Raw genomic sequence first — 14,848 nt, 5'->3', positions numbered from 1 at the left:
GTGGCGAATTATGGCCTTAGCCTTCTTAGGGCCGTACTCCAGAACTCTACTCAATACTCAAGTCAGGACTTGAGTATTGCAGTGAGCACTGAAGATCATACTCAAGTCCTTGCCATTAGGGTCGTATTTCCAGAGCTTGAAATCATACTCAAGTCTGCTCAAATCCTGACTTGAGCGTTGAGTAGAGTTCTGGAATATGACCCTGAGAGAAGTTCTGAGATGATGATGATGAAAAATCGGTTTCGTCGCGCGCGCGATACGAGCCTAGACCTTAGTGCCAGAGTCGCTGGTAAATTGTGTCTTATTAAACATCCTGCCATACATTGGGCAAAATAAATGTGTACCGAATTACGCCATTTAGTAAAGCTGCATATTAAATGGCGCCAAAAATTTATAATCATTTGCCAAAGTAGATTATATTGATCAATAATTTTAATGAATATAAAAGACTTTACTTTACTTTACTTAGCTTTTTTAACAAATTGTACTTTTTACACATTCACAATAATTATTGACATATTATTCAAAATTTATTTTTATATCCTTTAAAATTTTACTTTATTTGCAATATTTGACAATTTCATTAAATCGTAAGAAATAGTTGAGTTTTCATTGATTGATTGTAGTAATCTTAGTAAATAGTTGAATGACATACATTTGGATGCCGATTATGGTAGAATAAGTTGGATTTATTAAAAATAAGATCATAATGTACCTTTATTCTGACAAATAAAAAAAACTGATTGATTGATAAATTACAGACTGCTATATCCTCTTTTTAACTGACTTCAAGAGGAGATTCTCGACGACTTTTTTTTTGTATTACGCTATTATCCATTCAAATTTGATAACAATATTCCACCTCTATGGGTGGCAAATTAGAGGATAAAGCCGGTTTATTGAATTTTACCCACTTTCGGTTAACCGATGTCAATAAAACTTGGCACATAGATGCCATTCCAATGAAAGTAAAACGTTTTGGTGACCTAGAGTTGATCTGATGATGAAAATGGCAGAAAGATGAGAGGAACAATGTACAGCAGCTTACCTTGTGTATTGAGGAGGACTTCCCCTTTCAGTTATCGTTGAGGAAACCGCGGTAACGAACACAGCGAAAGCAGACAAGCAACGTTCTCAGATCGGTTTTTTTTTTAAGTAATAGTTATAAAATATGACTTTGGAACAGTGCTTAATTGTATTAATCATTTTTGCCAATGTATAAAGTAATTTACGATTTTACTATCTATAATTAATTTTTAATATTATTTTCAATCTAATTTTCTGTATTTGTCGTAAGGCCCTTTGTAGGAGTGAATTTTATTGTAATTTTTAATCCATTGAACGTACATCTACTCTAATTAAACTGTGTGTCACAAAATTAAATGTAAAATTACTTGACATATCCTAGGTCTCTGCGATACAAATATATACATATATTTAATGTATAGACCGCGAGAAATCATGTTATAATAGCATTGTGAAACATTACTATAGTGTAAATGCAAATTAATGTAATCTTGTTTTTGGTCAAGAAAGATTATTATTATAAATATTACATTTTTTCCATTTTATCTGGCAGAATATTGGTAATTTCAATTATCATTAGTTTTAACATTTTTGTAGAATAAATTATCATCATTTTAATTACGGATCTGCCCGAAACGAAAAAAATCCACAGCCTTGTACTTGGTTCAATGCCAAATGTATAGTAAAAACATGAGAATCAAAAACTAGTTTCTTTAGCAAGTTATTACTTCGTTCTCTGACAAGTCACGACGTTAGTTAGTTAAAATTTAAATAGACTTAAGGCTGAGATTCATAAAATGAAATTAACTTAAACTTTACTTCTTCAGTCAGTAAACTCAAAGTTTAATTTGTCTTACTTAAACTGATATGACAAAAGTATTTTACTTTTCCTTTTGTATTTTATCTGTATTTGTGTCATATTAGTGAATAAAGAGTTTATCTATCTATCCATCTAAACCTAAATATGAAAAATTTGCTTAGTTCGCCATTTTTGCGCATTCAAAGTTACATTTCATTTTATAAATTTAGCCTTAGAGAGACATGCAACTTTTGCAATTAATAGCAGCAATTACCAAAATACCTTGTTATAATGAGAATAGACAACGTGTAGTATATATAGTCTTGTGCGTCATTCCGTGTTGCAATTGAAGGTAGGTCTGGTGGATTTTTGCAATTGTATAATAATAATAATAATAATAAAAATGTGCACACCCTGAATCGCGGCTACCATGGACACACACATAGAAAACCACAAATTACGCCAAAACTCACGAGAGAAATAATTGTAGGCCATATATTTCTCCCGGCTCGGGAATCGAACCTGAGATCTCTTGCGCGGCAATCCAACATGATAACCGTTCGGCTACGGAGGCAGTATTGAAGACCAGGATAATCATAGAGCACCGGTCTAACCGAGTTTGAGCTTCTGTCTTCGAAATTTTCACTTATAACTATTATACTACTTATGGGATTACATGATGTGAGAAAATAAACGATTTTATTATTATTATTATTATTATACATACACGTAACAATGCATGTGGTTGTATTTTAAATAATAGAATATGAACGAGTATGTACCTAAACTTACACAATGTTTCACAATTTATTATTCCATGATTACTGATTAAGTATTATTTAATATAATAAATGTACGTTCAAATTGGTATTAACTTTTTGAATTACGTAAAATTTTCTCGCATTAAAAAAAATGTCCGAAACTCATTACGATTGTTACTTTACTTTCTAATTTAGTAAATGGCTCAATATGGTCGCTCCCACAATGTAACTTCGAGAGCAGCATATTTCGATTGTTTTGTTTCTCAAGTGGATTCAAGCTTTAGGATTAATGCTTGAGTTTCGAGAGCGGCGTAATGTTATTATTATTATGTGTGTATATTATGTGTGTTATTATAAGGGAGTCACAACACTTATTAACTCGGAATCGGCTTGAGCCGTACAGAGCTTTATATATAGCATGCAATAAGAGCGAACATTATTAGTTGAGGGGAAAATAGAACTGCAGCGAACAAATAAAAGAGAACATCAAAGTGAGAGCCCAAGCTCCGGAGCAATTTCTTGGAAGTTGACGGTTGTATTCTTAACATAATTATTTCGTTCTATTTTTTATGTACGAACAAGTCGTGTGTCTGGTGTTAAACGACAAGCCATAGTAGCTTTCAATCGCAAGGACCTGAGGGACACTCACTGCGCTTGTCACCCTGAAATATAAGTTGACAAGTCCCATGTTGTGTCTGTAATTTTACCAGCACGTACATTCTCAATAGTTTAAACATGAGGCCATTGTTAGGGTTACGCAAGTACATTTTTTACTTGACCAATAGGACGTTGGACATGAAACTATTTTTCCGGATTTGACTGAGTGTTTAGTCGTTTGAGTGTTGACACAGTCAACCGTGAAAAAGGGATCTGTAAAGGGCCCGAAACGTTAGTTTGTTTGAAAAAACAAATATACGCGATTTAAATCCGGAAAAATACTTTCCTTTCCTACGTGTAACAATCGCGAAAACCCAAGAACTCGATACATAAGACGTTTTTCTTGAAAATATTTATATATCAGTTAATCATCGCAATCGTACTTCAACGTTGCCTTCTACCTTATTTACGTCTATGTATATTTACTTGTAACTTTTATATAATACTGTGTACATGTATAGCATATGTGTCGTAAATGTGCAGTGTGGCATAAAACAGAGGATACAGACTGCATGTACCATTTCCGTAAGACTCGCCAAGATTGACATTTTGCTGAGTCGTATCCTTTTCTCCTATTGCGCCACTATACACACTTACGTAGTCATTTGTTGTTTTAGTGGTAAGTATGAGATTTAAGTGTATATAGGGACCAATTTAATGAATAAACGTTTTTCTTTCTTTCTTTACTTAACATATCAACGAAGCAATCAAAACACTTGTTAATTTGAAATCGGCTTGAGTAGGTCGAAAAAACCATCATATAGCACTGCCGTCCACTAACTAAAAGGCAGCTAAGTGATAAATGGTCAAATATCCGTTTTAAATAGTAAAAAATAGAGCACAAAATTCTGTTTTATAAATAGTTAAAATTAGTTAACGTGTTCGACTTATCCGAACTTACCCTAACGATGCATAGCTGAAATATCATTAAACAATTGCAATATTCTAAAACTGGGTAATGGTTTTTATGATATCTCAAAAAATATTTTGTCCCTTAGCCGCGTTTTCGTTAGCACTACGTACGGCAGAGCAATTTGTGGAAAGCGCAATGTTATTTTAGCTCGTATTAAAATGGACATAAAGCTTTTTCTGATTGGCTTATTGCGATTCTGTGACGATGAGTGTGGTGAGGTCCTAAGAAAATAATTTTCAGTGTTATCTATATATTCTGCGTTGTTATGAATGGAGTAACCACGTATATTCTGGTTAGTGTATTAGAAAGTGACAAAGGTACACATACAAGAGATTGACTGTAGCGTTTCTAGTCATCTAAAGGAAATGACGTGTCCGGGAGGTATGTCGTTTGGATAGAATTGATTCTCTCAAAGATATTGGAATCATCAATCATCGCGAAGAAGGCATTGCATTATTTATTTATGTAAATGCAAAAAAAGGATAGAAAGTGACATGAGTATTATGACTGTGGGAAATATTCAAGTTGCAACATTATGTACTTTAATTTTAATTTGGCCCTGAGGCAATATTTTTTCTTTCTCCTAGTGTATCGACGTTTCTAGTACAAAATCACATGATGCAGATATACATTACATAAGAATTAAGACTTCGGTGACCTCACGATATAAATATGTGGACGCTGTATGCAGAGGTACCGGGTTCGATTCCCGGTAGGACAAACTTGGGAAATGAACTTTTTTAAATTGGTTCTAGTCTGAGTGTTCTAGGAAGTTCCTTAAAGTGAATTCCGTTGCTCTGGTGCTCAAAGTACAGGGAATTCTTCAGTTTGAGAGCAGGCATTTGGTGCTGTTATCGGGTACCTACATCAATAATTAATGTAATTGTACGCAACAAAAGTGCGACCATAACATGGCTAGTGCTCGTACTCATGATAAAATATTTTTACTATTTTAACCACTTCAAAATAAAGGAGGTGGTTTTCGTTTCGACTGTATTTTTTTGTATGTACTCCATTTGTGAACCGATTTTGATGATTCTTTTTTGTTGGAAATAGGGTACCTCAGTATTGGTCCCATTTAATTTTGAAGGAAATATTCCGCCTCTAAGGTGCCCCCTTACTAGGGGATGAATCCCGTTTCGCGCACTTTCCGGTAACCAATTTCAATAACACTTGGCAAATAGATGTAATTCCACTCATTTTTGAGGTCTTTTTTTTTGTATAAAAAAGTTACAATATATTTTTTAAAACCGACCCTAAAAATTAGCTCTGCTTTTGCCGTGTTCGTTGCCGTCTTCTCAACGATAACTAAAACGCGGATATCCTCGCCAAGACGAATAATATGAGCCCAAACATAAAATAGTTGCTGTATAGATCAGTTGTACGTCAATATAATATTATACTTTCATTGCAATTACATCTATGTTCCATGATTTGTTGAAATCGATTAAAATTGTGAAATTCAGTAAATTGTGTTCAATCCCCTCATTTGCCACCCTTAAATGTAGAATATCTTCTTCAAAGTTGAATACGATCACTAATGAGGTACCCCCTTTTCAATAAAAAAAAAATGGAATCATCGAAATTAGTTCACGAATATACGAGTAATAGCGCATACACACACAAAAAAATACAGCCGAATTGAGAACAGGCTCCTATTAAAAAAAAAAAATAATTAATTAATTTTATATGTCGCTCAAATTTCGGATTCATCGCAAATATTACTTAAACAAATGAATGAATGAAATATACATTATTAATAAGTAATTAAAAATTACAACAACAGCTCCTAACCGGTTGTACCTACCTATAAATATGTGCTTCAAACGGTAGATAACAATTTTTTGTAACAACTTGGTTTCTTTTTGTTAAACTTCTTGATTATCGTGAGCACTTATATTATTATATTTATACTTATGTATGAATAAGGCTTGTTGTATATATATAACTACACGTAACAGTAGAAGTATATATATGTACAGGTAAACGAGGTTGACGTACCTGCAAAGAACGCTTTCGCGGAAGAAAAGTTGGATTGCACCGGCAAGCACCGGCAGCGGCCCTGCGAAGGAAATGGAAAGGGTTACTTGTTTGTTGATTGATAGAATAGTGGATTTATTAAGTATGCTTGTATATGACTGTCCTAGTATAACTTCTAGTGCTGGTGGTTTTAGCTTTATATACTTAGAGATTACGTGTTTTCTTGAGCACTGGACCAATGTTATATCAATTTCATTACCTATCCCGTTATAGTGTATTAATCTTACTATGCAGAAGCGGATGCGGCCGGCAGAGCACGAGAAAGTGCAGAAAGAAACCGTAATATGATCGCTAAAGTACGTATTTAGAGTAAAAAGCAGAAATGTGTTTTTTTTTTAAGTAGGAATGCTACCAACATTTGCAACAACCGAAAAGCTGCCAGCTTTTAAGAGCCCTATTTCCTCGCTTTTATAAAACAAACAAAAATGCAAGAGCCACAAATAAAGACGCGTGGGATACGTAGCCATTATAATTAAATTATTTTTTTTATGCAAGAAATCCTTGCGTTTATCGACAATGTGTTGCTAATTGAAGACTTGGACGAGGGTGCTATACACTTGTCTAGAAGATACATAAGTATATATAAAAAAAAATATTCGACATATTCTGAGTGTATCGTTCGGGACTTATAATAATATGGACGCAAAACGCTTCATGTGAATTGATGAAATATCAAGTGTAAGGATGAAAACGTGGAAATAAAGAGGTTGTCTCCAAGTACAATAGCCTAAGCAGGTTGGAAATGTTCTTAGAAAAGGCCAGGATAAAGAGTTTGTTAGGAACGTAGCGGGGATCATGGTCGCTGCCTTCCGATATGGAAGACCGGCCGGAAGAATGGAAGAATTGTGGTTTGTATTTACGTAAGGATGAAATGCCTTACCGAGTAAGGTGGACGGGGTGATAGAATGAAGCGGGCAGGATCAAATCATATATGGTGCTACGCATTTTATACAATAATGCCCAAAATCAGGCAACTCGACAACGATATTCTAACCTTTTGTGGCTGTTTAAACTAATGCCTTTTGTAGTTTTTCTAATAAAAGAGGTACTACAAAAAAGTTTGTTATACTCGTAAAAACTGAAGTGATTAACACGATATGACGCCACAGGAAACAGCAAATGCCTTCATTATGACGTTGATGGAAAAATGCAACACGTGATGACGCCTTTAGTTACGAGAAATAAGTTGTATATAATGTAATTATTTATTAAAACAGGAAACAGCAAAATGTTTAAAAACTCTGTAATATGTTATAAACTTTTAAAGAATATTTTTACGGTTTTTCATTTGCTTATTTATTTTGTCTCAAAAACTCAATAGCCTTATTTTCAGTAATAAAACGTTCGATGTGTAATAAAGTTTGCATAAATCACAACCACGCTCCAAAATTTATTTGAATATCCTAAGAAAATATTTTACCATAATTGACCTGTCATGCTCTTCAATTTTATTGCGCAATTAAAACAAACTGCTTTCGTATTTCAATTACATAAAACACATTTGATATATGTTGCACACACAACAATATAGGCTGTTTGAAACAATACCTTTGTAAATCGTTTTCCTCAAACATTCTTGAGTTATGTACTGTCTGCGGTGGTGAGGAAAATTGCAAATAAATGGCAATTAGTAGAGACAGCAGAAAATCAAAGTAATATACACGTGTAAAAAACTTTTTGAATTTGTACATACATCAACATTATAAGTTTGCACTCTTGGTGTCAAGTCTATATTTGCGAAATGACAACTTTTCAGCAGAGGTTTGATTTCATATTTATGTAATTAGCAGTACAGCGCCTTGTGAAAAAGTTCGCACAGGGAAGTACTGCCACCTTACCTATATCTGCCGCCAAACAGTAATGTGAGCATTATTGCATTTCGGCTTTGAAGGGTAAGGGTGAAATTACATGTGTCAGTGTGACGGGCGCAGTGGCAGTGCTCCTCAAATCTCTGTAATTTAAAAATCTCTAAGTGGCATTACAAATGTTACGCGTGCTTGCATAATTAAAAACGTGCATCGCGTTTGCATAGCCGTTGTATCGCTGTTTAAGTCACGCGTGTGTGTAAAGATGTGATTAGCGACTATATAGTCGCAACTGAATCGTTGGAGATGCGCTGCGTCGCCATGTGTAACCGCTCTAAGGGTCGTATTCTAGAACTCTACTCAATGCTCAAGTCAGGATTTGAGTATGGTTAAAGCACTCGAAATCATACTCAAGTCCCTGCCATTAGGGTCGCATTTCCAGTGCTTGTGTTTCCAGTGCAATCCTGACTTGAGCATTGAGTAGAGTTCTAGAATACGACCCTAAGAGACCCCCGACACTAGCGTCTTTCGAGCGTCAGCATCTTGTTAACGCACGCACAACATGGACACGACATGCGCGCGACCGCGACGCAACGCCAGCGCGGCGTATACCCAACGTTCGGCAATATCCAACGCAGCGGTCGCTCAGAGTTGGCGTTGCGTCCACAAATTAGTCAGGGATATTACGTTACGTCGCCGCCATTGATGACGCTGTGCGTGGGTTGGTACGACTGGCGACGCTCGAAAGACGCTAGTGTGGGGGGTAGTTCCATTTTCAATACGTACAAATTACCCTAAGATAATCAAATGCTAATTTCAATTATTACTTTAAAGATGTAGGAGAAACTTTAGCAAACATGTTTCAAGTTATTTTTGAATAAACTGGGCGTTGAAAAATATCGTAATAGGTAACTTGTTTATTTAATAATTCAAGTTCTTCTACTAGTCGTCATACTGGGTGAAAACAAATTAAATTTAATAGTAATGTGGTAGACGACTAACTACATACCTGGTCTCAAATTTGGAAATGTCTTTTTGTACTATAAATACGTGAGTGATGGAGTATCTTTGGTATGACAAAGCTACATGTGACCACTGTGTCAAAAGGGCTTTTATCACATGAAAGTCGTAAAAATAATACGAACTACATACAACAAATCTATTTCCACTAGTCCCTATCAACTGTCCCCCCTGATGGCGACATAGGTACCTATTATAAAATTGCGTAACTCTAATATTGTAACATAAAGAAGTTATCAGTTCATTTCGTTGGTAGAATCTTTGAACCTCTCTTCGGGAAAGTAGTTATTTTGCAGATGTGACTTTATTACACCAAGGATGCGAACTCACTCCGGGTACTTACTATCCACAACTAGACCAGAATCAATTTAGAAAAGTTCATTCTCCTCCTTGTCAAATGCCGACAGCGCAAACCGCCACCGAGGACACCGAGGTTGTCCATTTTAAATTGTTACATTGCTTCAAATGAAATCCAAGAATTGCTCATCAACGTCGTGGTAAAAAATATAGCGAACGGTTATGGAGTGGAATTCCCAGCCGACTGCAGATTTATCCCTTGAACGTTACAACTTGGGCCTTTTCAAGGCTTGCTCCATTGATCGACTTTGTGACGATGTCGTCACTTTACATCAGGTGAGATAATAACGTACACACTCAACATAGCCCCGCACTAGTGACATCCTGTGGCGCGGGTGCTATGGACACACACAGACAATCACAAATTACACCCAAACTCACGAGAGAAATAAATGTAGGCCATACAAATTATCTCCCGGCCCGGGAATCGAACCTGGGACCTCTGCGTGGCAGTCCGGCATGGTAACCGTTCGGCCACAGAGGCAGTCAGTTATGGTGCAGTAGAAGTTAGTAAAATGCGCACTTATTTAAAAAAAATGGAAATTTGACGTTGCTGTCGACTAAACAAATATGGCGAACTCAGCAAGTATTGCGTATTTACAAAACGAATTTAGCTTTTGCTTAGTCGAAGGCAAAGTTTGTCATAATGCATCTCAGCCTGCTGGGAACGGCAGTTTTTAAACTTTTGCTTAAAAACAGCCGTTCCAAGCACGTGGCTAAGTGATTGCAGGCGAACCTTAGTCGGAATGCCCTTTAATATTTAAGATTAATTTCCCAGTGAAATGCAATCTCTATTTTGATTGTATGTAGATTCGAAAACTAGTATGGGTGTGTCAATACTTATTATCTATGACTCGAAAGTTTCATATGTTTTGTATTGAGCGTAAGGGCCATCGTACAAAATGTAGTATACATCAAGTGTATTTATTATTGCGACATGCCCTGCTTGAGTCATCGTGTTTGTGGTGTTGATTTTATAATGTTTTTTTGCTACTAAGTACATGGGCACGGAAAACGGCACGTCTCCGGCTACACTTAGGTTTGTAACAATAATAGTAATGTGCTTAACAATTACCGGGTCTTAAACAAAGCAACTTCTGTGTCAGAGCAACGAAATTAATTCTGGGGTGCACAGTACACAGAACACTGCACAGTACTAATTTAGTAACGTTAATTTCTCAAATTGGACCTCTTTATCCAACGCCTACAATGTAAACTATTAGGCAATCGAGTCGTCGATTTGAAATTAACTCTAGTCCTCCGACTATAAGGCGGTGCAAAGTACAAAGGCCATTACACTACGGACTACTTAGCGTTACGTGCCTTTATTTTATTGCATAGCCATTCAAATATTAACCTTGTAGCTACCTAATGTGATTTTAAGGTAAATTTTTGAAGGAACCACCACACTTGTCGATATGGAAACGCTCGGAAAAAAAAAATTTTATGGGTTTTATTTGCCGCTCGGACTGACTCGAAATAACACGTCTTTGTGGCTTTTGTAAGCCAAAAATACGTGCGTTTCGAGTGCATGGACATAAAAGCTTGTCGATCATTAATTAACAGTGTTTTATTTGCCTCATTGACATGTAATTGTTGTCAATACAGGGCGTCTCACGGTTAAGGCATATGTATTGAAAAACCTTGAATACCATAAATAGAAAATTAAGTCTTAATTTTGATTTTAAAAACAATTGGAACTACATTCAAAGATTTTGAAATAACCGCCAGTCTGAACCGGGAATCAAACCCGCTAAATGTGAAAAACAAACACCTGTAACTTTAGTAAGCTTAGTTCTATCGTAAGGATTGTTTTCTTCTAAATACCATAGCATCTTAAATAAAAGGAAGTTCAAGAAATTTAACATTTAGTTTGAAATTTCGTTCAGGAAAATGAACCTGCAAAAGATTTAGTTTACAGGAACCGATACGAGAGTGTGTGTGCAGGCGTTACTGGGCGTTACACACTGAACTTAGACTAAATATTAACCAAGAAAAGATAAATAGTGAGAATTTGTATACTACAGAATGGGACACATTTTGAGCATTTTATAATTTAAATTTATTGTAAGTTGCAGTTAAATGTACCTAATTATTTTAATTAAACGTTAAATTTCATGGTCTTCCTTTTCTTTAAGATGCTATGTTATTTAGAAGAAAACAATCCTTATGACTGAGGCTTTCGGTCAGTATAATAAAATTACAGGTGTTTGTTTTTTCACATTTAACGGGTTCGATTTCCGGTTCAGACAGGCGATTATTAAAAATCTTCGAATTGTTTTTAAAATCAGAATGAAGTCTTCTTTCAGTAAAATTTTCTTTCCACAGTATTTATCTTATTTTACTTTTCCTCCGTGTGGCATAGCCGCGGGACAGCCTATATAATAACGTGATGACATTTTTGTGTTGTTTATAAAAACGGTTTTTTCTTGAAAAAACCGTATAGATATTCGTAAGAGACTACAGTTGATTCTTTGTTTTGTTCGTATTAAAGCAGTGTACAACATAGTTCACTCATAATTTAAATTCACGTGCGAGTGAGACAAGATACATTAGCTAGTACACAAGGTTACAATAATAATGAAAATTCCTACAGCGGTCATTATTCGGTAATTGTTGAATCACCTCCAAGTCCAAAACTGGCATTTATACATTGACAGCTATCTTTTCTCTTTCCTAAAATCTTCAGATACTTAGCTAGACACTTCAATTAAATTAACATCAACGGTTCTGTCCGTAACGAAACGTGTTCACGTACGGACTTAGATGTTTTCAAGAAAAAATATCCGATTTGTCAAGCTTTACCTAATGAATACAAATAGTACCTGTAGTAGTGTTTGAATTTCCTAAAACTGACTCCGAAACTTGGATTGTAAATAGGTCTCTAAGTAGTCACCAAATACACAGCGACAGCGACAAAAAAAATCGTCATCTGTGTTACATTATGCGGTGATGCAGAAACGCCTTTGAAACACAAGCTCTATGATAAGTAAGAAATGTTATCATCACTTGTGTCTAGTATCGCCCTGCTAACGACCACCCATCCGTGGGCATGATTAACATAACAACGTAAGTTGAGACTTGAAATTTTAGCCTGGCATTTATTTTAGATGCCTCGGCAGCATCATTGACATACTTTGCTCCTTGTATTACAAAGAAGGATGGCGAAACCTGACCCAATAATTATAAAATCAACGAAACGCCGTTCATGGATTTCACTAGTATAATTTTACAGTTTATGCCTAGTTATCAATATAATTTTGTATATTTTTAGAAGTCGGGATTAAAGAAATTGTAAAACAATGTTTTTGGAATAACGCAATTGATTCAGTTCGACCATAGATTAGGTGATGTTCTTGTACGTACGTTTCATTTTAAGCATGCTTGAATTAATGCCCACCTAAAATATTGTTTATTTTATAGTACACACAAAACATTAATAACATTAAGTAAAAAATAAAACACAATGTGACAAAAATGTTTAGACAATATCTAAATAAGAGTTATGAAAGTTAGAACGTTTTGACAAGAGGCCTCTTGCCAATGTCAATGTCAGATTGTCAATGTCAATGAGTGTTGAGATTGAGTCAGCCTTTTTTTTTTTTTTTGAGTATTTCAGGCAGATTTTTGCCATTTGGGCAGATTTAATTTTTATTCATTTTCATTGCGGCAGAACATGTTAACGTTGTATTAAATGTGGCAGAGTTTGGCAGATTTGGGAATATTCAGCAGGTTCTTTATTATTTTTGGGAACAAACTGAAAACTTGTTGTTTTTGATGAACAAACATCTAAAGCTAAATACAGGACTACGATATAAACATAACCTATATCAACTTTATAACCCCAGTGTCTACAGTCTGAACTCAATTAGCCTTTTTGATGCTTTGATAATGAATCACAAGTATCGGTAAGTCTCTTTAATGCACGTCGTTAAAAACACTGGGTCACAAAATACACGGAATGTCGCCATCCTTCTTTACAATTACGTATATAGTTTCTAACCAACACATAAGTTGCGATTCAGTACCTAAAATATTTCGCCATTTGATCGATCCTAAGACCATTAACAGAGCCTTTCTATATTTTTCACATGCTTATATTTCTTTGTTATTAACGTGTATATAATGCATTTTGAATCACTGTGATCTGTTTTCGGACATACACAGTTTTCGTATTTTTTATGTAGACATAAACATACTTTAGAATATTATATGAACGTATAGAAATTATATATGTGGTTAGAGATGTTTTCAACATTATTGAGTCAAACCAGTTATGGTTTTTACGTACTGTGCGTTTTTAATAATGTGTATAGTAATTTGTGTTAAATAAGCTTAAAAAAAATTTGTTGTTTAATTTGTGGCAAAAAGTTTTAGTTTAAAAATAAAATGTCAATTTTATATCGTACCTTTCGAATTATAATTAAACAACGTTGTCTTAAATTGTACACAATTTTTGTAATTCCTCATTTCTAAAATTTCTTCTTCTCTTCTCATTTGGAAAATTGTACTACATTTTCTCGAAGTAGAGCAGTCCCGTATTTTCTACTAAGTTTTGATTACAGTGCCCTATCAGTGAGGTCCAGACCCCAGACCTGACAGACCAGCCCATATACACAGACTTCATCCGATGATCATAAGACCGTGAGCGACCCACTGTGCACGTACAGCACTCTCCTTATTGTCCAGATAGGTAGTGGAGTCGTTGGCACGCTCACCTCCGTAGAACAGTTTAGTTTACAGTTGATCAGAACGGCGTGATCTTGGTCCTTGAATTAGGAATTTAGGATCTTCTCGACCTTCGTTTCCTCATGTGTTGCTCAGCGGATTGTATTCTACTGACTGGGTTTCCTTAGACTAGAATCTCCACGTTAAAGGTTAAAGCAGTTCCACTCCACAATGTGGTTTATCCACATCGGTTTCAAGGCTTATATCAGAAACTTGTTCTCAACTGACAGCCTAGAGCCGTACCCTGTAGCCACAGCATATATTTCAAAATATGAAAATTTTATAGGTGTGTTCAAGAGATGGCGAAATAAATAAGATGATACGCATGGAAACATGTATAATTTGGAATCCGGATTACAATTAAATTCAATTATAACTGAATTTATGCGGAAGGCGTGCCGCTGCTAGCTTATGTGCAATCAATAACCTGGCACGTCTAGTAGATACGGTATCAAAATGTATCGAAATGGAATATTTAGTTATATTTTCCCCAATAATCGAAAATTCGGGTCCAAATGGTGCAATTCTAAATGATACTGGGAAGCAAAAGCCCGTACTTTTTTATAATATCAAGTGACAGGACGGACAAGTCTGCGCCTTGTGGTAAGCTACACGTCTTTCCATACCAGTTGCAATGCCACTCAGCGCTTTAAATCGCAAAGATCTGAGGGGCACTGCCACCGCGCCCGTCACCCTGAGACATAAGTTGACAAGTCCCACGTGCCTGTAATTTCACCAGCAC

The 14,848-nt window shown here is 35.5% G+C and overlaps 1 protein-coding gene across 1 annotated transcript in view; it reads right to left on the bottom strand.

Annotated features, from left to right (window-relative positions):
• LOC113238030 overlaps positions 1-14,848 on the bottom strand; it is a 64,925-nt gene that overhangs the window by 33,377 nt on the left and 16,700 nt on the right. The window contains exon 2 of the mRNA XM_026474753.1: positions 6,158-6,218. The gene's annotated coding sequence lies outside the window, so the exon portion shown is untranslated. The remainder of the gene's footprint in view (positions 1-6,157; positions 6,219-14,848) is intronic.

Source organism: Hyposmocoma kahamanoa, unplaced genomic scaffold (assembly GCF_003589595.1).
Source record: "Hyposmocoma kahamanoa isolate Upper Pololo Valley unplaced genomic scaffold, ASM358959v1 103, whole genome shotgun sequence".
Lineage (NCBI taxonomy): Eukaryota > Metazoa > Arthropoda > Insecta > Lepidoptera > Cosmopterigidae > Hyposmocoma > Hyposmocoma kahamanoa.
This window is presented reverse-complemented; position numbering and strand designations above follow the sequence as displayed.